The following is a 23,555-nucleotide window of genomic DNA, read 5'->3' on the forward strand; positions in this document are numbered from 1 at the left end:
TGGAAAAACCATAGTCTTGACTAGACAGACCTTTGTGGGCAAAGTAATGTCTCTGCTTTTTAATATAACAATTGCAGTTATCTCACAGGCTAGTAAAGTAATGCTCAAAATCCTCCAAGCCAGGCTTCAGCAATACGTGAACCATGAACTTCCAGATGTTCAAGCTCGTTTTAGAAAAGTCAAAGGAATCAGAGATCAAATTGCCAGCATCCACTGGATCATCAAAAAAGCAAGAGAGTTCCAGAAAAACATCTATTTCTGCCTTATTGACTATGCCAAAGCCTTAGACTGTGTGGATCACAATAAACTGGAAAATTCTGAAAGAGATGGGAATACCAGACCACCTGACCTGCCTCTTGAGAAATCTGTATGCAGGTCAGGAAGCAACAGTTAGAACCGGACATGGAACAACAGACTGGTTCCAAATAGGAAAAGGAGTACGTCAAGGCTGTATATTATCGCCCTGCATATTTAACTTCTATGCAGAGTACATCATGAGAAACACTGGACTGGAGGAAGCGCAAGCTGGAATCAAGATTGCTGGGAGAAATATCAATAACCTCAGATATGCAGATGACACCACCCTTATGGCAGAAAGTGAAGAGGAACTAAAAAGCCTCTTGATGAAAGTGAAAGTGGAGAGTGAAAAAGTTGGCTTAAAGCTCAACAATCAGAAAACGAAGATCATGGCATCCAGTCCCATCACTTCATGGCAAATGTATGGGGAAACAGTGGCTGACTTTATTTTTCTGGGCTCCCAAATCACTGCAGATGGTGAGTGCAGCCATGAAATTAAGACGCTTACTCCTTGGAAGGAAAGTTATGACCAACCTAGACAGCATATTAAAAAGCAGAGACACTACTTTGCCAACAAAATTCCATCTAGTCAAGGCTATGGTTTTCCCAGTAGTCATGTATGGATGTGACAGTTGGACTATAAAGCAAGCTGAGTGCCAAAGAATTGATGCTTCTGGACTGTGGTGTTGGAGAAGACTCTTGAGAGTCCCTTGGACTGCAGGAAGATCCAACCAGTCCATCCTAAAGGAGGTCAGTTCTGAGTGTTCATTGGAAGGACTGATGTTGAAGCTGAAACTCTAATACTTTGGCCACCTGATGCGAAGAGCTAACTCATTTGAAAAGACCCTGATGCTGGGAAAGATTGGAGGCAGGAGGAGAAGGGGATGACAGAGGATGAGATGGTTGTTTGACATTACCGACTCAATTGACTTGAATTTGCAAAAACACCGGGAGTTAGTGATGGACAGGAAGGCCTGTCATGCTGCAGTCCATTTGGTCACAAAGAGTTGGCATGACTGGGCGACTGAACTGAACTGATTTCTACAAAATATGATTTACTTATTTTATAAGGAACTAAAAATCAGTCAATGTTTTACCTGTTAGTAATGGTTCACAGTTAAAAGGAGGACACAAATCCCATACGTAATAACATTCTATTTACTTTAAAGGGTGTTAATACTAATCGAATATTTCCTTGAGGCCAGAGTACTTTACTATAGGTAATTGAAATATTGTTAATAAGATTTCAAGTAGATAAAAGGAGAATATTTGAATGTATGTGGTGAGAAGAATCTTTGGCCTTAATAATCATTATGGTACAGAAAAATGTTTTTTCAAATTTTTTTGGCATTGTATATGTATTTTAATTTTGATTATATGGTAGCTATGACTGTGACTTTATATTAAAGAGATTAACTCCATGACAAAGTTAATACTCAGCTCAGTATGACTTTGATATTTGGGAGTACTTACAAACCCATGGACCTGCAAAATGTAATCTACTTACTTTACTTTTTTTTTTCCTTAGTGTTTTGCATTAAAAAAAAAAAAACTGTTAAGATCACCAGGCGTTTTCTGAGAGAGTACTGATATTTTAAAATATCTTAAAATGATTTTTAGTGTAATAGCTGCCTTAGTGTTGAATAGAATGTTCAGTTTTATTGTTTCTTGAAGTATAATAATCCTAGGAAACCTTAAGGGCAGTTTGAAACATTTAAAGATAGATTTTTGCATACAACCTAAAGTTTTACTTTAAAGTTTATTTATTTTGCTGTATTTACCAGTAGGCACAATCTCAGGTTTTATTGACAAGAGGGGCATATGGAATTTTCAGGAGGCCTCCCTCCCCCAAGTAACTTCTCCAAATAGATACGTGTAGATTTATAAAAATAATAATCCGAATTAGGGAATTGCAGGAGTATTATTTGATCATTGATCCTGAGTTCCTTCCTATGCAAGGACCTTAAAGGACTAACAATTTCTGTTAATTTGTACCATATGGTTTATGAGAGTGTTTGTGTTTTTTTCAGATTAATTTAGAAAGTTCTCTCAGCATTGTACTTTTCAAAGGCCTCTATATGGAAAAACTAGAAGAATGATATTTGGGGGAATATTTTATTATATGACTATGTTTAAGCATAGTTTCACATTTCTTAAAAGCTCATTATTTGCAGTTAGAGACTAACTGGTATTTTGCTAAATCTTTTAACACCCTTTTGGTAGTTCAAGGCATTTGGCCTGTGGCAGTTTTAATAGTTGTTATCAATTAATCAACCAATATTTTCATCTGACACTGACCTTGTGCTAGGCACTTAACTGGATATTATGAGATAAACAAAGCCCCTTGAGCTCCTCAATAAATTTTAAGTGACCATGACCCTAAGGCATGCATATCTTTTGTCTTAAAAACTGAATATTGGTCATATTCAGGAAAGTGGTTACTGAAGCATCAACCCAGGGGTGTTTCCTTTTTATTTCTCCAGCCAGTTGTCAGGGAAGTAATTGCTACTCCACTAAATCTGAGTCACTTTTGGTGATGCACGATTATCATTCTCTAAAAAGATAGGTTTTTAGAGTAAGTTTAGTGGCAAAGAAAACCTTGAAGAAGGAGACCAAAAAACTTGTTGGAAAACTTTCAGCTGATCTTTCGACATTTATGGAGTGCAACACAATGTACTACCAGATGCTTGGGCTGTAAGGATGAGCAAAACATGGGATTTCTTTTGTGGAATCTCACAGGGTAATGAGGTCCGTCACACTTGAGAGTCATCGGCACACAGTATTCTAACAGTGGCACATGCAGGAAACACATTCATTGCAGCCTGCCTCTGCTTGAGGCAGTTAGGTAAACTGAGATGTCCAGCAATCCCTTTGAGTGAAAAAAAGCAGTTTTTAGATTTAGACGGTTGGTATAGAGAAAATAATGTAGATGAAAAGCCCAAAATGGTTATCCAGAGGAACTCAGAAATAATATGGCATGAGCATGAAAGCATGATTTGCCACAGGAATAGGACTGTAGTTAGTAGTTGAAAGCAACATTTTGTTCGGCTCTGATACTTTCAGAGGTAAATGGTTTTCATTGTGCCTGTTTTAGGTCACCACCAAGAGCTGATTAAATTGAACACATTCCCCCAACCCCACACCCGCTGGATCAGGTCACTTCAGTCTCTCAGTCGTGCCCAACTCTTCGCAACCCCGTGGATTTCATAGCACGCCAGGCCTCCCTGTCCATCACCAACTCCCGGAGTCCACCCAAACCCATGTCCATTGAGTTGGTGATGCCATTCAACCATCTCATCCTCTGTCATCCCCTTCTCTTCCTGTCCTCAATTTTTCCCAGCGTCAGGGTCTTTTCAAATGAGTCAGCTCTTCACATCAGGTGAGCAAAGTATTGGAGTTTCAGCTTTAGCATCAGTCCTTCCAGTGAACACTCAGGACTGATCTCCTTTAGGATGGACTGGTTGGATCTCCTTGCAGTCCAAGGGACTCTCAAGAGTCTTCTCCAATACCACAGTTCAAAAGCATCAATTATTTGGTGCTCAGTTTTCTGTATAGTCCAACTCTCACATCCCTATCTGGCTACTGGAAAAACCATAGCCTTGATGAGATGGAACTTTGTTGGTAAAGTAATGTCTCTGCTTTTTAATATGCTATCTAGGTTGGTCATAACTTTCCTTCCAGATACTAAGCGTCCTTTAATTTCATGACTGCAGTCACAATATGCAGTGATTTTTGGAGCCCCCCAAAATAAAGTCAGCCACTGTTTCCACTTTTCCCCCATCTATTTACCATGAAGTGATGGCACCGGATGCCATGATCTTAGTTTTTTGACTGTTGAACCAAGAAAAAGAAATGCAAAAAAGCAAAATGGCCGTCTGAGGAGGCCTTGCAGATAGCTGTGAAAAGAGAAGCATTAAGCAAAGGAGGAAAGGGAAGATATACCCATTTGAATGCAGAGTTCCAAAGAATAGCAAGGAGAGATAAGAAAGCCTTCTTCAGTGATCAGTACAAAAAATAGAGGAAAACAATAGAATGGGAAAGACTAGAGATCTCTTCAAGAAAATAAGAGATACCAAAGGAACATTTCATGCAAAGATGGGCTCAATAAAGGACAGAAATGGTATGGACTTAACAAGCAGAAAATATTAAGAAGAGGTGGCAAGAACACACAGAAGAACTGTACAAAAAAGATGTTCATGACCCAGATAATCACGATGGTGTGATCACTCTTCTAGAGCCAGACAACCTGGAATATGAAGTCAAAGTGGGCCTTAGGAAGCATCACTACAAACAAAGCTAGTGGAGGTGATAGAAATTCCAGTTGAGCTATTTCAAATCCTGAAAGATGATGCTGTGAAAGTGCTGCACTCAATATGCCAGCAAATTTGGAAAACTCAACAATGGCCACAGGACTGGAAAAGATCAGTTTTCATTCCAGTCCCAAAGAAAGGCAGTGCCAAAGAATCCTCAGATGCTCAATGTTCAGCAATACATGAACCGTGTACTTCCAGGTGTTAAAGCTGGTTTTAGAAAAGGCAGAGGAACCAGAGATCAAATTGCCAACATCCACTGGATCATCAAAAAAGCAAGAGAGTTCCAGGAAAACATCTATTTCTGCTTTATTGACTATGCCAAAGCCTTTGACTGTGTGGATCACAATAAACTGTGGAAAATTCTGAAAGAGATGGGAATACCAGACCACTTGACCTGCCTCTTGAGAAACCTGTCAGCAGGTCAGGAAGCAACAGTTAGAACTGGACATGGAACAAGAGACTGGTTTCAAATAGGAAAAGGAGTACGTCAAGTTTGTATATTGTTGCCCTGCTTATTTAACTTATATGCAGAGTACATCATGAGAAACGCTGGGCTGGATGAAGCACAAGCTGGAATCAGGATTGCCGGGAGAAATATCAATAACCTCAGATATGCAGATGACACCACCTTTATGGCAGAAAGTGAAGAAGAACTAAAGAGCCTCTTGATGAAAGTGAAAGAGGAGAGTGAGAAAGTTGGCTTAAAGCTCAGCATTCAAAAAACTAAGATCATGGAATCCTTGGATCAGATAGCAATTATTAAATAGATACAGAGTAGACCCCAAATTATATTATAGGCCAGGTTTTTGCAGTTCTTTCTAGGATTCCTTTAGGCACCTGATTAAATTTTAAAATGTTTTTCTTGGGCTAAATCCACCACCCCCCATCTCCATCCCTTATCTAATAGCTCAATATTTTTCATATTTCTTATTTCACGCCTTCACTTTGTTTCTTCGTTCTATTGCACACTATTCTCTTCCAGCAATGAGCTTCCGTCTTCTTCCCTGAAGGCGCTGAGTTCTGTCAGTTTAACTATGTCAAATTCTCAGCTCTTTATGTCTCATCATTGGAGTGCTTCATAGACCTGAGGCCCTCCAGGCTCACTAAAGAGAAGGTGGGTGATGGGGGTGTTGATGACTATGGTGAGGCTAGAGGTGGTTCTAACATTACGCTCATTTCTAGAGAGGCAGTCAACAGTGAACAGTAGTTCAGAGTGTGAGCCCCCAGTCAGGCTTCTGAGCCTCATTGCAAGCTTTTTCACTTCCTAGATCTGTGACCCTAGGCAGATTGTCTTACCTCCCTAGGATGGTCTTTCCTGATTCATAAAACAGGAGTGATAATAATAGTATCCACTGTGCCATAGAATCATTAGGAAAATTAGATGAATTAAGATGCATCACATAATGGACGCAAAATATGTTAGTTGTTATTATTTAGTAAACTCAAGTTTGTTACTGATGGAGTGCTAAAGATTGCTAAGGTGCTGTGCCTCTTAATCCCCACAACAACCTTATTGGTGCTTGTTAATACCTTTTACAGATGAGGAAATTGAGGTTTAGAAAAGTTAAATAACTTGCCCAGGGTCTGGATTCAACCTCTGATCTGTACTATTTCAGGACATCTGCTCTTTGGATTAAAACCATGATGTCCATGGGAAACACAGAACAGAGCAGGACTGCCTGCCACTACAGCTTCTCACTGCAGTTTTTATTGATTTTACTAGCAGTTTCAGAGGGGCAAATACACGTACCAGGGAACTTTGTGGGACTGTCCGTCTTCAGAATTGAGTTCTAGGTCTGGCTTTCATTTGTGATCTTGAGCAAATCACTTAAATACCTTTGAAGGTCAGTTTTTATAAGCAGTAGTCAGGAAATAATAGTAAAATTGCTTAAAGGGTCAAGTGAAATATGATAATATTAACCACATAATAACTCATGGAACAGAATAAGTTTACCCTCTGGATGTTTTAAATAGAGCTGCTACTGCTAAGTCACTTCAGTCGTGTCCGACTCTGTGCGACCCCATAGACGGCAGCCCGCCAGGCTCCCCCGTCCCTGGGATTCTCCAGGCAAGAACACTGGAGTGGTTGCCATTTCCTTCTCCAATGCAGAAAAGTGAAAGTGAAGTCGCTCAGTCGTGTCGACCCCATGGGCTGCAGCCTACCAGGCTCCTTCGTCCATGGGATTTTCCAGGCAAGAGTACTGGAGTGGGGTGCCATTGCCTTCTCCGATGTTTTAAATCGAGCAGGTACTATCAGTTAACTTTTTAAAACCTTATCTCCCCTTTGATGCTGTTTGAATTTTATTTGCTACTTTTCAAAGTGTAAGGTTTATTTTGTTCTTCTGGGACTGAACCTACGGTTCTAGGGCACTCAGTGGACCAGTAGCTTAGGAACTGAAGTTCTGGACTACGAAGCACCATAATAATAAAAACATTTAGGGAGCATATAATTAATAAAAGCAACATATTTCTGTGTAGTGGTAGTTGGAAGGGTGATGGATTTGGTAATAAAATGAATGAAGATCATATCTTAAAGATACATTAGAAAGGAGATTGAGGTTTGTTACAACAGCAGATTGGTTTTGGATGGAACACATAGAGTTATGTCTTTGTATGTATTACTCAGCCATCCAGCAAGCAGTGTCAATGATCCAGAACTCATATGGCCACTGGAAATAAATGTCGCTAACTTAATGTATGAATTTTATAGAAAACATCTCTCTCTTACTTAAACCATTTTTATCAGAGTTTAAAAAAAAAAAAAAAACAGATCTAGTTAGCTTTTTTGGCTGATTTCCACAATAAGAATGAAGAGAGGAGCTTCATGCAAGCACTCATAGTGAGAACATATGTTTTCTTGGTGTGAAAATTTCAAGTAAAGCATGTTGACTTCTGTGAACTCATCTCTGTTTTGTGAGATAGTTTAAGAAAGTGGGATTAACTTATTTTTATAGGGGAGAAAGTTGGAGCTCAAGGTGTTTTAGAACCTTGACTTAGCTTGTGATTCCTGGACCAGGAATTCAATGCACATCCCCCACTTGCTGGCAGAAATGCAAAATGCCAAACAGGAAGAGCAGGAAAAGCCTTGGTTAAGGGCATTATATGAGTTCTCTGCAGAATTGGTGTTAATAATTATCTGGGAAATGCTAATAAATGGTTAAATTATGTTGGTGTAGTCTCAGAAGAGGTCCCCTATTTTGAAAAGATTTTCATTTATAATAGCTTTAAATCAGGAGACAGAACTGTTGTGGTACTCAACGAATATAACCACAGATAACTGGAAAATTAAGTTGTTCCAGGTGGCTTGTTTCCTGAGGTTCTAGATTGCTGTTCTTTCTGTTTTATTTATTTATTTTTAAACTGTAGTAATAATTGGAAGGTGCTATGCTATGAGATGGAAGAAAGGTGCATAATTGTCATCAGTTGTAAATATTAATATTTCTTCATAAAATTAGCATAGCCTTTTAAAATATATTTACTTGAATCAAATACTGTAGCTGTTTAGGGCTTCCCTGGGTGGCTCAGACAGTAAAGAATCTGCCTGCAGTGCAGGAGACCCAGGTTCAATCCCTGAATTGGGAAGATCCCCTGGAGAAGAGAATGGCTATCCACTACAGTATTCTTGCCTGGGAAATCCCATGGACAGAGGAACCTGGTGGGCTATAGTCCATGAGGTCATAAAGAGTTGGATATGACTTAGTGTTTAACACTTAAAACCTACCACTATCCATTTGAAACTACTTTTTAACAGTCAGATTTTAAAGTGTTTTTTTAATCGTTGAGGTCTTTATTACTATACTTTTCCCACTAAATTTTATTCTCACATATTATTACATTAAAAAAAATTTTTTTGATCACCCCATCATACTTCTGGTGACAGAATTTAACTTACTGTGATAATAAAACTTTAGGTAATTTTCAAACTTACTAGTTGTTATTAGTGCATAGTTGATCGAAATAACTTGTGAATTACAAATTTTGATAAATAATATCAGAGATAAGTGTTATTTACTGAAAATTTATCACTACATTATTGGCGCTTTTCTTGTGGTTAGTTTATCAGCATATGAATGTTACTAATTTCAGAAAGAGTTCAGCATACCTTTCATTCTTTTTAATATATACAGTCTGAAATGTTGTTTACATAGATATGTTGATGAGGATGAGAGTATTAATATAGCAGTGTCACTCAGTTCTTTGAACTCCTCCTCAGTTATATTCAAAACCACTGTGCTCTATCATTTAAAATTGTCTCATGACTTGCCAGCTGACAACCAAATTAGGCCCTCCTCCAATTTTCTTTCAAGCAAAAAATTGGCACAACCCACCTGAGTTGCAAGAGAAGAGTGATTAGGGCTACACACTTTTTCACTACCAATATTTCTAATTGTCTCCTTAGGTCCTGCTCAGAGGTTGTTTCTTACTACAAGCAGGGCCACAGAGTGACATTGGATTTGAGTAACTGTGTGCCTTGATTTTGTGAAGTGGGAGAAGGGGGATAGGAAAGGAGTGGGAGGGACAGGTGACCCTACTTTCCAGGGGCATTCTCAGGCAGATCAAGGGCACTTAGAAGGGTTGATCTGGAAATTGATTTACCATCTATGTGTCTGCATACCTTTCATACCCTTTAGAACGATAGGCACTTCTAGGAGTTGCCTATCCTAATTTGAAGACTGTTGTCCTGGTAACCAGTTACGTTATGAGCTCTTAATTTAAAAAAGTCTCCTCCTTGGTGTTTGTGTGTGTGTGCAGGCACCAATTGCATGCGCATCCTTTAAACTTAAAACACTGCTGACCAAGGTAAATAGTTTGTGCTGTCGAGGATAATGTTAAAAGTCTTAATTGCTTCTAAGCATGTGTTTATAAATGAAGTTTATAAATTGTCCTTTACCGAACATGAATTTTCACAGTCCTCATTCTCTACAAATTCTCCAGGTTGGGATTAACAGTCAAATTGCCTGTAACTTTTCCCCCGATACATCTTTTTGCTAATCCTATTCATATTTACTCACACGTTGGCAAAGCATATTTTAAACAGCTCAGTATAAGAAATTAAGTGCAGTTTTGAGTAAACAAGAAACAATTGGCGACAGATTACTTTTTGGTCCCAATTTGTTTCTTTGGCTTCTCAATTCATAAAATTACTACATGAGACTTCAGATGTAACTTATATTAGCTCTTTCGCTTTACAGAAAATGAAACCAGAGAGATTAAACCAATTGTTCAAGGTCATTGAGGTGGTATTAGAATAGGAGAACCTGTGTCTCCTAATTCCCATTACTATATACCCTTTGCTACATCACACCTTTTGCTGCCTTTTGCAAAATTGCATTCCTTACCTCCATCCTATTTAATATTATTTCTCCTGGGGACTGATTAGCTTTCATCGACCCAGCATTATTATTATTTTTTTAGACAGAGAGGCATTTACTTTTTCATTGAAGACTTTTCTCAAAACTAAAATACCCCTTATCCCCTGGCAAATACTTTCTGCTGCACAGTAGGACACAACTACCGAGCCTGGGGCCCCACAGGCCCAGGGCAGGGTCACGGGGTTGTGGGGGGGAGGGAGGGGATGCTAACAGGTCAGAGTAGAGGTGGATTGGCAGAACGGGGCTGGTGGGAGGTGGGAAGCTTACATCATTTCCCTGCAACTGGGCTCTGGCGAGGCGGTAAGGCCTCACTTTCCCCTGTGTAATAGTTTACCAGATTGCCAGAGCTTCGTAAAAGAAAGAAAAGGTATGGCAGGGCCGATGCTCACCCTGTTCATAAATCTGTGCTATAAGATGAAACTGTCAATAAGTAACTAGAAGCAGCCAGGACTGTCTGTGCTTTGCTCTCCCCCAGCTCAGTTCCCTTCTGCTCCGCCCCATCCCTGCTCTCTCTGCTGCTCAGATCAGCTTCCTGCTTCTCAGGAAGGCTGTTCTCCTGCAAAGCTGGTCAGCTTTCACTGAAAGCATTATGAATATAAGTCTGAGTCAGGTTTTGTGGAAGTATTGTGGGTTTGGTTTTCTTTGGGGGATGGAGGAGGAGGGAAGAATTTTTGTTTAAAAAAGGAAGGGGCAGGCTGAAAAAGCAAAATCATCACGAATTTTGTTGTCACATCGTGCCGGTGTTATAACCAGCTCTGTAGACTGCCGCACTGAAAACATTTCTGTGAGAGGTATGTGCTTGAAAAATGGAAAGGTGACTCTGGGCTGTGGAGCAGACTGTCCGCCCAGCAGCTGCTCAGATGGCTGTAAGGTCGTAATTCTTTCTAGTGTTTTGATGCAGAAAGGGCAATCGTTACTTGAAACGTGGTATAGTTAGCTAGCTATTGGTAAAATGTTAACTGTATGCTTGGTCCCCACACCAAGACTCCTGAAACTGTCCTGTAGCTTGAATCCATCTAGCCAAATCCATGGCATTATTCTAGGCTCTTTTGGTGGTGGTTGTAAACAAAGTGATGATCTTTAATATTCTCTCATTATTTAGAAACCTCATGACAAAGATTAATGAAAGAGACTTGGAGTAGCATAGACGAAGCTTCAGATTCATTTGGAGCTTTTTGCATTGACAGATGGCAAAAGTAAAAGGAAATGGTTGGTGATTTACTATCGTAATCTAAAGTGAAAGTTTGAAAGTTTAGAGGGTATGGTATATCTAAGTGGAAAAGCCTGGAGGGGTCACTAAAATTTAGACACGTAACCCCACCCACTACAAGTGATTGCCTGACCAGTAAGTATTAAGACCAGAAGGCTCTGGATGTATCTTTTTCAAAGGAGATTAGGAAATGTGTATAAATGCCTCATAGGATTAAGAATAAAAATGTAACCAACACTGAAGGAAACGTGGAAGACTGTATATTGGTTACAAAAAATCCAGGCTATTATGTTATAAAATATTTTAGAAAAATATTTAAGGTAGGAAAATAGAATATTTTATCATGTACATCGGATAAGCTGCTAGTGACAGAATCCATTCAAACTACAAAGGAGATCCTGCTTGATTTTAAGAATTATTTTGTCATGGAAGAAACTTGAAAACTCTTGAATGTTAGCTAATTTTAAATTTATTTTACAAAGTTTTGGAATTGTTTAAATTTATCAACATATAAACGTGCCAGTACTATTGTTCTTCTCCACAAAGATGGTAATGCTTAAATCACTGAAGGCAGTTATTCATGAATAGAAAAGACTAGCTATTATAATGCAACCTAAATTCTTCTCTATAAGAGACTGTGCCATTTAAACTTGATTTCTTCTCAAATATTTGCAAAGAGAGCTAATCTTCATGATCATATGGGATGATGTTAATAAGTTAAACCTAATACAGGCTTCTGAGAAGGAATTCCCTCTGCACTATACCACACACAGACAGGTGGCCACCCTGACTGTATTTACCTTGGTCATTCTCAAGTGTAGCTTCAGGTTAGAAACCCCTGGAGAGCTTTTAATAGCTCCCATTGCCCAGGCCCCACCCCGGGGATTCTACTTTAATTGGCTGGGGGTGGGGCCTGGGCATTGATAGATTTGAAACTGGTCCCAGGTGTTTTCTAATGTGTAGCCAGTTGACAACAGTTGTATTACCTGACTGTCCCCAGTGCTAGAGCAGCCCATTCTGTTTTGGGTACTGTTTGTATGACACTCAGTCGGCTTTGCTGTGTGTTCTGTTAGGTCTGAACTTTGTCTGTAGCAGCTCATCAGATATTTAATATCTCTCCCCCAAGGCTTAGCTTTTCCAAGAGAAATAGTCTTAGTTTTTCTAGTCTCAGGGGCTTTTTTTTCTAGGCCCTTTCCCATTCTGGCTACTCCCTGTCATGGAATTGCGTTTGTCTTGTATCACTCTTGAATAGGGTGTCCTGGGGATAGAGCCCACCATTCCAGGAGTGTGGTGCCCAGCTCAGGATGCAGAGAGTACAGTAAAGCTGTAGCTCTCTTGTTCTGGACATTACACTTCTGTTGTTGGTGGCTAAGCTTATGTTAGTGTTTTTGGCAGTCACAAAGCACTGTTGACTCATGTTGAGCTTGAAGTCAGCTCAAGCTTCTTTTTCATGTGAACTGTACTTAAGTCAGGCCTCTTCTCCTCCATGCATAATACATTTTTTTCCCCCACTGTAGTACCAGGGTTTACATTTATACTTTGGAAATGTAAGAAAACCCAATGAATCAGTTCTTCCATACAGGGAAAGGGGTATATTTGAACTTGATGCCAGAAGTATATTATATGCATATAGCAGTGATTTTAAAGAGTGATTTACACCATTCATTTGAATCCACAGTTAAATTTAATCTTCTTAATTCAGTCCATCTTTCCATCATTTCTTCTGAGTCATTACTCAATGTGTGCTATTCAAAGTTAGGATCCATTTGACTGTGCAACCTGTCTTAATGTTTGTATTCAACACTTGATCAAATGCGTTTCCAAAATCAAAATACATGGGGGCATTCTCCTGAACTGTTTGTGTATATCTTTATTTTAAAAGGAAATGTGTTGAATTTGTCACAGCTTTCTTGTTTAATGACAGAAATGGAAGAAAATATTTAGCAGATGAGCAGGTGATTTGTCCAAGATCCCAGTTTGCCACATGCAAGGCTAGAACCCAAATCCAGCTCTCCTGGTGTTCACTCCAGTGCTCTGTGGATCAAACCACAAGTGCTGATGCCACTTGTCACTTAGGATAAGAATTCAAAGAAAACGGAAAGGATATAAAGCCTCCATGGACACTTCACTGTCTCTTTTGGGATATTTAATATTTAATCCCATAACATATAGCCCAGTCAACTCTTGCTTTGTTATTCATTTAGTGTTCTGCCCAAAGCAATAAAAGAGGAATAAAATGATTAGCCAGCATTCTAAATGAACTGCAGAGAACAGGATTCTCAGGAGTATGGGCACCCTGACTCCCCTTGGAAAGTTTTTTCACCACCCATATTTATACACAGTGGATCATGGCAGAGTAGTGTAATTTTGTTCATACTGAGTCACAGTGTGGGGAATAGTAAATGAAAGGCATATGTAGCTTGACTTTTAATTTTGCAGATGAAGAAACTGAGACCCAGACACCAACCACTGTAGCCAGAGTGCTTAGCAGCATACTTAGTACATAGTATGTACTTAGTAAATACCTGGATATGGCTCAGCTTTCTTCAGTGTTGTTTTCTTCTCCACATAGGAATTGGATTTTTCCCTTTCAGCTCTCCAGCTTTGCCCTAGGGCATTTATTTCCTTAAAACTATTGAAATGGAACCGATTTTTCAAGAATACCCATTACTTTAGAAAAGCTCCAGTGATAGAGTAAAAGCTCGGATAACCAAGTTTATTTTTCCTGGTTTTTGACTTTTAGGAAAATAAGCTCCTTTCCTCCCCTTGAAAAATTGATTTTAAAAAATTGAGTTTTTTTTAAAAAGAGGAGCTCTCAAGGAATGAATAGCCTAGGGCCAGTCTGTATACATTTAGCCCGAATGTGCACATCTTCATTAGGATCCAATGAAAACTGATGCTCACAACAAGGCTGACCCTTCTGTATGATAAGACCTGCAGTCACCGGTGATTTAATTATGTTCACTATATTGTACTTCCTAAAGCAAGAAAGTATTCCTTAATAGATTTTAGGAAGGTTTGCAATAGCAGTAGTTGAAACAAAAAGGCCTTATAAGTAAATTTAGTCAATCAGACCAAGCTACTCCTCCAGCCTTTTGGTTATTATAGATTTGATTGTATGTCCTGCTTCACAGTTTGGAAACACCCAGCTTTATTCACCTGAGGCTGGCAACAGATGAGCAGTAAAACCCGGGATGGAGAAGGAAATGGCAACCCACTCCAGTATTCTTGCCTGGAGAATCCCACTGACAGAGGAGCCTGGCAGGCTGCAGTCCGTAGGGTTGCAAGAGTCGGACACGACTTAGCAACTAAACCAGCACCGCTGAAACCCTTGGGAAGCTGCCCTTTTAGAGTACCCTTGGCTTCTTTTGCAAACCCACTCAGTGGTCCCAAGTTCCTATTTTGTAGGTATATTTTACATCAATTAATAATGGCTATATTTTTACATGGCTATTCTTATCTCATAGTCTGAAATCCATTCTCATGACCCGTTCTTTATTTTTATGCTTCATAATGCTGCTTGTGACTAGGGGTTTTAAGAGGCAATGAGGATGTAAATGTGTCAAGAACTATGAACCAGTATATATGAACTATGCAGAAGCACAGTTGAAAGCTGTAATATGACAAACAGATGAAGGTATGGTCACTAGTGGAGTTAGTTAATTCTTGAGTAGTACTGCATGCGAAGTGTCCATGTGTAGTTTTATATCAACATGGGATATTGGAGGAAAAAAAAACAACATAAAATTGGGAAATACAGATTCAGTACTTCCTGTTGTAGAATTTTAAAATGTAAAGATATAAACCCTAACCTTTCTAAATTACTATTCAGAAAGTGTTTATAAACATATTTTCTAAAGCTTCATACAATTTTTTTTTTTTACATGGCATAACCCAATGGTTATTTTGCTATGTTTTTTCCTTTGTTGTTGATTTTATCATTATTAAGAGACTAAAGTCAAGCTTAGCAAATTTTAGAAAGAAATTTAAACTTTAGGTTCAAATTGTATGTATTTATTTACAAAGCATGTGTGGCTTTTTACACAGCAAACTTAACTGCTAACTCTGTGTGTGTGTGTGTGTGTGTCTGTGTGTGTGTGTCTGTGTGAAGTCCTTAAAGCCCATAAAAAGGCAAAGAAGAATTGCAAGAAAATAGTGCATTGGTTGCTGAATTATTCATAATGAATAAGTCTGTCTTAGTCTGTTCAGGTTGTTGGAACAAAATACCACAGACCAGGTGGCTTATAAGCAAAAAGCATTTATTACTCCTAGTCCTGGAGTTTGGAAGTCCAAAATCAGGGCGCCAGCGTGGCCAGATGAAGGCCCTGTTCTGGACTGCAGACTTGTATCCTCACGTGACAGAACGGCCAGTTGTGCGTGCATGCATGCTCAGTTGCTTCAGTCATATCTGACTCTTTGCAAGCCTGTGGACTGTAGCCTGCCAGGCTCCTCTGTCCATGGGATTCTCCAGGCAAGGGTACTGGAGTGGGTTGCCGTGCCCTCCTCCAGGGGATCATCCTGACCCAGGGATTGAACCTGCATCTGTGTCTTCTGCACTGCAAGTAGATTCTTACACTGAGCCACCTAGGAAGTCCCAAATGGCCATTAAAGGGCACTAATTCCATTCATGAGGACTCAACTCTCATGACTTGTTACCTTCCAAAGGCCCCACCTCCTAGTACTATCACGTTGGGTGTTAGGATTTCAGCACATCTATTTGGGGCGGGGGGAAACACAAACATTTAGATCACAGCATTCAACTGCTGCCTCCCCAAAATTCATGAACTTCTTACGTGCAGAATGCATTCATACCATCCCAATAGTACCAGCATCATCACTGGTCCCAGCATTGACTCAACAGTCTAAATTCCAAAGTCTCATCTAAATATGATGTGCATCAAGTATGAGTAAGATTCAAGGAGTGAGTCATCTGGGGCAAATTCACCTTTAGTTGTGAGCCTGTGCAATCAAACAAATTATGTGCTTCACCAGCAATGGTGGGACGGGCATGCTCCTATTCTAAGAGGGAGCAATAGGAAAGAAAACTGTCAGAACCCAACAGGGCAAACAGCCTCAAATCTTAAGTCTCAAGAATAATCTTAAACTTGACGCTCTGCTTGCCAGGCCCACTTACTGTGGGCCCTCTTACTGGACACACGAGAGTCCCTGCGTCCATGGCTTTGCTGAGCGCAGCCCCGCAGCATTGCTCTCAGGCAGGAATAGTGCTCCTGTGGCTCTACTGGTTTAGAGTTGAGGGAACTTGCAGGCCTTTCCCCACCGCTTTGCTGAGTGTTGCTCCAGTGGAGGTCTCTGTGTTGGCCTTGTCTTTGCTGTGCCCCTTGCTTGGGTCTTGTGCCTGTAGCTCCAAATGGCTCCATCCTTGAAAATCGTGATGAAGATAGCTGCTTCCCAGCAGCTCTGCTGGGGAGGGGTCTGGCTCCCATGGCTTTGGCTGGGAGTCTTCTGGCTTGCTGAAACCTAGGTGATGCCCTTCCCACTTTGAAACCAATGATCTGTGAATCACCTTGTCTGTTTTAAAAAAAAATTAATTTCCTTTTGGCGGGCTGGGTCTTTGTTGCTGCACACAAGCTTTCTCTAGTTTCAGAGAGTTGGGGGCTCCTTTCTAGTTGTGGTGCATGGGCTTCTCAGTGTGGTGAGGGAGCAGAGGCTCTAGGCGCATGGGCTTCAGTAGTTGCGGCCCAGGGTAATTAGTTGTAGTTCAGGGGTCCTAGGGGACTTCCCTGGTGGTTCAGATGGTAAAGCCTCTGTCTACAATGCGGGAGACCCGGGTTCAATCGCTGGGTTGGGAAGATCCCCTGGAGAAGGAAATGGCAATCCACTCCAGTACTATTGCCTGGAAAATCCCAGGGACAGAGGAGCCTGGTAGGCTACAGTCCATGGCGTCACAAAGAGTTGGACACGACTGAGCAACTTCACTTTCACTTTCAGGGGTCCTAGAGCTCAGACTTAGTAGTTGTGGCACACAGGCTTAATTGCTCTCCAGTATGTAGATTGTGTGTATGTATGTATGTATGTAGACACGGGATTGAACCCGTGTCTCCTGCATTGGCAGTTGGGGACACTGCTGATGTCTGCACCCACTGCTCCACTAGGGAAGTCCTTATCTTGTCTTGAATATCACACGTTTGAAGCAGAATAGTGCTATGGTTCCCTCCTATGAATTTCAAGAAGTCTGACAACCAGTCTTTATTTGTTCCTATCTCTTTCCCCTTGGATTCAAATAGCAGTTGCTGAGTGGCTGATTAAATCTCTGGTTCATATACAGACTCATCTTCTCATCAAAAAGTTTCTTGGCCCCACCCTTAGTGGTCTCTCAAACATGCTTGCTCATGTTTTATAAAATGAATAAGCTGTGAGTTTTCCAAATTTTAAATTTCTGCTGCTTTTTTGATTACAAATTCTATCTTTGTCATTCTTTCTTCTTCATGTTTTACTGTAATATTCCAGGGAGCCAATGGTACCGTCAGTATTTTGCTTAAAAAAATATTTCAGCCAGATAGCCAGTTTTGTTGGATATGTCTATCTTCCACAGGATAGAACCACAAGTTCTATCTTCCATAAAATACTCAGACATGAGCACAATTTAGCCATGTTCTTTCCTACTTTTTAACAAGTATTGCCTTGCCTTCAGTTTCCAATAACAGGTTCCTCATTTCCATTCGAGATCTCATCAGAATGGCCTTTACTGTCCATCTTTCCACCAGCATTCTGTTCAAGGCCACTTTGGCGTTCTCTAGGAAGATAGAGGCTTTCTCTGCGGCTCTTCTCTTCTCCTTCTGAGCCCTCACCTGAATAGCTTTTAATGGTCTGTTCACTGTCGTGTAGGCTTTTTCTAGCCTGCACTTCAAAACTCTTCCAGCCTCTACCTATTACTCTCTGTTCCAAAGCCACTTCACATTTTTAGGTATTTGTTATAGCAGTGCCACTCTGTCAGTACCAATTTTCCATCTTAGTCAATTCAAGGTACTATGATAGAATATCACAGACTGAGTGGCTTATAAACAACAAACATTTATTTCTCACAGTTCTGCAGACCGGAAACCTGAGATCACAGTCATAGTTTGACTATGAATGACAAAGCTTCTTACTAAGAGCATTATTATTACTATATTTCATATTTAGAAAGTTCCAAAGAAAATGAATGTAACAGTGTTTCTGTATCTAGGTCTAAATTAAATAATCCACCAAAGCAAATATATATGACTTGTGTATTGAAATATGTTATTTATACCTTAGATGTTATCTTTGCATGAATCTTAGAATTATTTGAATTTTTTATCTTAGAACACTTTAATTAGATTTATTTCAAGTTGTATAGGTATCTCTTTAATTATTCAATAAGGGACCTATCCTTATCTGAAGATTCAGGAAAACCCATTTGGAAGAAGTAATGGATAAGACCCGATGGGCTGAGGTGAGAAAGAGCAGGATGTCTAGGAGAAACTAGAAGAATATTATAACTGGATTTTAGAAAAGAGCTAAAAAGGTAGAATCATTCAGGTAGAAATTAGAATATGTGAGATTTTTGTGTGCTTTGAGATTATATCCCAAGCCCAGTGGGTAAAATTGAAAGGTTTTAAGCTAGAGAGTGAGCTGTTCATTCATATTTACTTTTTGTCCAGATCAGTGTGGTTGCTGCAGAAGGGGTGCTTTTGAGAGGGGCACAAACAGGGATGCAGAAGTCAGTCAAGGGATCAGTGGCTTAGTCGTAGTTTAGACCAGGTGGAGCAGTGAAGATGAGAAGTGGACTGATTTTGCGTTATGTTTGGGAACTTGAATTAACAGTGTTTTATGACTGACTAGATGTGTGAGAGTGAGACAGGGAAACCACACATTAACAGCAGCATCCGGTGCATTCATTGCATGATACGGTGACAACTACTGAAACAGGGACAGCCCCAAGGGAAGCAGCTCTCTTGGCTGGACTTCAGAAGAGACGAATTGGCTTGAAATACCAATTTGGCAGTCGTTGGCATAAGGTAGGTGCCTCCAGAATGAATGATGTTGGCTAAGGAGGGGAGTGCAGAGTGAGAGTAGAAGTTGGCTTGGTAACCCTAGTCCAAGGCCTTGCAAGGAGACTCATCACCCAGGGATTGAGAACACGAAGTTCATACTGGTCACCTGCTTTCTGTTTGTTATTGCTATATAGTCTTTTAGGTAAACTTTTTATTTTAAGATAATTGTCAATTCATGTGCAGTTATTGGAAGTTATATCAGGAGATCCCAGGTACCTTTTATTCAGGTTCCCCTAGTGATAACAGTTTGCAAAACTGATAAAATATCACAGCCAGAGTATCAACAAATATACAGCCAACATGTAGAACATTTCTGTCTCCTCAAGGATCTTTATGTTGCTTTTTGTATCGTCACATCTACTTTCCTGTTGCTCCCTCCCCCTTTCTAATTGCTTGCAATTGCTAATCTGCTCCCCATTTGTGTAACTTTGTTACTTTAGCATGTTTATAGAAATAAGGTCATATAGTAAGTAGTCTTTTTCATTCAGCATAATTCTCTGGAGATAAATGCAAGTTGTGAGTGCATCAGTACAGTTAACAATATGGGTTTGAACTGCACAGGTCCACTGAAACATGGATTTTTTTTCCAATAAATATGTTTTGCAGTACTACATAATCTGTGGTTGGTTGAAACCACGAAGGGTTGACTGTAAAGTTACACACAGTTTTTAATTGTTCTTGGGGGAAGAGGGGTGAGCACCCCCTAACCCCTGCATTGTTTAAGGGTAAACTGTATATACACTTTGGTAAAAATGTCTTTTCATGAATTTCGTCCGTTTTCTAATTGGATTTTTTGCTTTTTTACTGCTGTGTTCTGGGAGTTCTTTACATATTCCAGTTAGTAGTTGTCAGATATGTGGTTGGCATGTATTTTGTCCCAGTCTGTACCTTATATTTTCATCTTCTTTATAGGGTTTTTGGCAGAGCAAAAGTTTTGAAGTTTGTTGGAGTTCAGTTTATCAGGTTTTCCTTTTATGGCCTATGTTTTTGGTTGTCAGGTCCAAGAACTGTTTACCTAGCCCCTATGTTCTGAAGGCTTTTACATTTTCTTCTCTAAGAGCTTTATGGTTTTGTGTTTTACATTTAAGTTCATGATTCATTGTGAGTTAATTTTTGTATAAAGTATGTTTCTTAGGTTGAGGTCCTTTCTTTGCTATGGATATCCAGTTGCTCCAGTAGCATTGGTTTGGAAAGGCTGACCTTCATCTGTTGAATTGCTTTTGTGCCTTGGTCAAAAAAAAGGTAGGTATATTTAAGTGGATCTGTTTCTGATTCTCCATTCTGTTTCACTGATCTGTTGTATCTACTTCTCCAGCAATATCATGCATTCTTGATAATTGCTGTAGCTACATATAAAGGCTTGAAATCAGGTAGACTGATTTTTCACACTTCATTCTTCTTTTTCAAAATTATTTTAACTAACCTAAAACAATGTAGAATAGACTTATATAGAAAGTTCTAGACTTTCTGTATAAAATCTAGACTAGTTTTGTCTCTACTGCATTTTCAAAAATCTCGCTGAGAATTTATTTTTAAGGCATTGTGTTAAGTCTGCATATCAGTTTGGGGATTACATTTACATTTTGTATTATATTTAGTATTCCATTCCTTGAACACAGTGTATCTCTTCATTTGTTTAGATCTTTGATTATTTTTTTTATCAGCATTTTGTACTTTTCAGCATACATGCATTAGATATGTTTTTATTAGGTTTATAATTAATCACTTCATTTAAAAAACTGTTTAGTGGCTCAGGTGGTAAAAAATCTGCCTGCAATACAGGAGACCTGGGTTTGATCCCTGGGTCAGTAAGATTCCCTGGAGAAGGGCTAGGCAACCTACTCCAGTATTCTTGCCTGGAGAATTCTGTGGGCAGAGCCTGGTGGGCAGTGCCATGGGGTCTCAAAGAGTCATACGTGACTGAGTGATGAACACTTCACTTTTCTCATTTTAAAAACTATTGTAAATGGTATTATATTTTAAAATTATGTTGTCTACATGTTTATTTCTAGTATCTAAAAATGTTAGTTTTGATGTCCATATGTTCATTGTTCATAAATAAAAATTAAGAGCTTCCTGGGTAGCTCATCTGGTAAAGAATCCACCTGCAATGCAGGAGACCTGAGTTTGATCCCTGGGTTGGAAAGCTCCCCTGGAGGAGGGCAGATTGACACATTCCAGTATTCTTGCTGGGAGAATCCCTATGGACAGAGGAGCCTGGTGGGCTATAGTCCATGGGGTCACAGAGAGTCAGGCATGACTGAATGACTAAGCACAGTACCTTTTGTTTCCTTTCCTTGATTTGCTGTGCCGGCAGAACTTAGAGCTCTATGTAATAAGAGTAACGAACGTGCATATTTTTGCCTTGTTGCTGATCTTAGGGAAAAAGGGATTTAATACGTTGGTGTTGTAATGTTAGCTGTAGGTTCTTTTTATTTTTTTTATTTTTTGTAGGTTCTTTTTAGATTCTCTTGATCAAACGAAGAAATTCTCCTTGATTCTTTTTACTGAAGGGTATTTTTTTTTGAAGTCACGAATCGATGTTAAATTCTGTTGAATATTTTTTTCTGAATCAATGGATATGATCATATTTTTCTTTTTTTACCTGTTAATATGGTGGATTGTATTAACTGATTTTTGAATATTGAACTATCCTTGCATTCCTGAAATAAGTCTCTGGTTATGTTACAGAATTCTTTTTATATATTGTTGAATTCTGTTTGCTAGTATTTTGTTGAGGATTCTTGCATCTATGCTAATGAGGGATATTGATGTGTAGTTTTAGTTTTTGGTACTATCTTTGTCTGGTTCTGGTATCAAGGTAATACCAAAATAATTTTTCTATTTTTAATTTTATTGATTTCTTCTCTTTATTGTTTCCTTAATTTCTGCTTATTTGGATCTTTCTCAAGATTCTTGAGGTGGGAGTTTAAATGACTGATTTGAAAGATTTCCTTTTCCAAAAATGAAAGCATTTAGTGCTACCGATTCCCCTCTCAGCACTGCTTTTGCTAGTTCCCACAAATCGTGATAGGTTATATTTCATCTTCATTCAGTTCAGTGTGTTTTTCAAAAAGTTTTCCCTGAGACTTTTGATTCATGGATTATTTATATTGTTACTTTTCAAGTGTTAAGAAGTATTCCTGTTAATCTTTCTGCTAATGATTTCTAGTTTGATTCCGTTGTGGTCAGAGAACATACCCTTAAGATTTTAATTTCCTTTTTAAAAAATGTTATTTATTCATATATGCATATATGTATTTTTGCCTGTGTTGGATCTCTGTTGCTACATGGGCTTTCTCTAGTTTCAGAGAGTGGGGATTACTCTCTAGTTGCAGTGTGCGGGCTTCTCATTGCAGTGGCTTCTCTGAATGTGGAATATGGGCTCTAGGTCCGCAGACTTCCATAGCTGTGGCACATGGGCTCCAGAGCTGGGGCTCCTGGGCCCTAGAGCACGGGCTCAGCAGTTGTGGTGTACCAGCTTCGCTGCTCCACGGCATCTGGGGTTTTCCTGGACCAGGGATCAAACCTGTGTCTTCTGCTTTGGCACATGGATTCTTTACCACTGAGCCACCAAGGAAGCTAAAGATTTTACTTTAAGTTTGTTGATGAGCTTGTTTTATAGTCTGGCATAACATCTTTCTCGGTATGTATTCCCTGCTGCTGCTGTTGCTGCTAAGTCTCTTTAGTTGTGTCCGACTCTGTGCGACCCCATAGACGGCAGCCCACCAGGCTCCCCCGTCCCTGGGATTCTCCAGGCAAGAACACTGGAGTGGGTTGCCATTTCCTTCTCCAATGCATGAAAGTGAAAAGTGAAAGTGAAGTTGCTCAGTCCTGTACGACTCTTAGTGACCTCATGGAATGCAGCCTACCAGGCTCCTCCATCCATGGGATTTTCCAGGCAAGAGTACTGGAATGGGTTGCCATTGCCTTCTCTGAAAATCCCATGGATGGAGGAGCCTGGTGGGCTGCAGTCCATGGGGTCGCTAAGAGTCAGACACTACTGAGCGACTTCACTTTCACTTTTCCCTCTCATGCATTGGAGAAGGAAATGGCAACCCACTCCAGTGTTCTTGCCTGGAGAATCCCAGGGACGGGGGAGCCTGTTGGGCTGCTGTCCATGGGGTTGCACAGAGTCGGACACAACTGAAGTGACTTAGCAGCAGCAGCAGCAGCCTTCTCTGATGTATTCCCTGGGCACTTGAAAAAGAATGTCATTCGCTGTTGTTGGGTCGGGTGTTCTATAAATGTTGGTTAGATCCTGTTGTCTGATGTTGTTGAGATCTTGTATATTCTTATTTTTTCTCCAGTCATTCTGAGAGAGGTT

General features: G+C 39.8%; 1 protein-coding gene and 1 pseudogene across 28 annotated transcripts in view; both read left to right on the top strand.

The window, feature by feature from the left end:
- BBX (BBX high mobility group box domain containing) overlaps positions 1 to 23,555 on the top strand; it is a 291,573-nt gene that overhangs the window by 71,497 nt on the left and 196,521 nt on the right. For 3 of the 28 annotated variants that reach the window (XM_042230831.2, XM_012189591.5, XM_060417210.1), the window contains exon 1: positions 10,524 to 10,773. The exons of the other annotated variants lie outside the window; for them this stretch is intronic. The gene's annotated coding sequence lies outside the window, so the exon portion shown is untranslated. Of the gene's footprint in view, positions 1 to 10,523; positions 10,774 to 23,555 lie in introns of those variants that run through there. 28 annotated transcript variants of the gene reach the window in all.
- Positions 1 to 23,555, top strand: part of LOC132659967 (large ribosomal subunit protein uL16-like) — a 147,785-nt pseudogene that overhangs the window by 71,497 nt on the left and 52,733 nt on the right.

Source organism: Ovis aries, chromosome 1 (genome assembly GCF_016772045.2).
Source record: "Ovis aries strain OAR_USU_Benz2616 breed Rambouillet chromosome 1, ARS-UI_Ramb_v3.0, whole genome shotgun sequence".
Classification (NCBI taxonomy): Eukaryota; Metazoa; Chordata; class Mammalia; order Artiodactyla; family Bovidae; genus Ovis; species Ovis aries.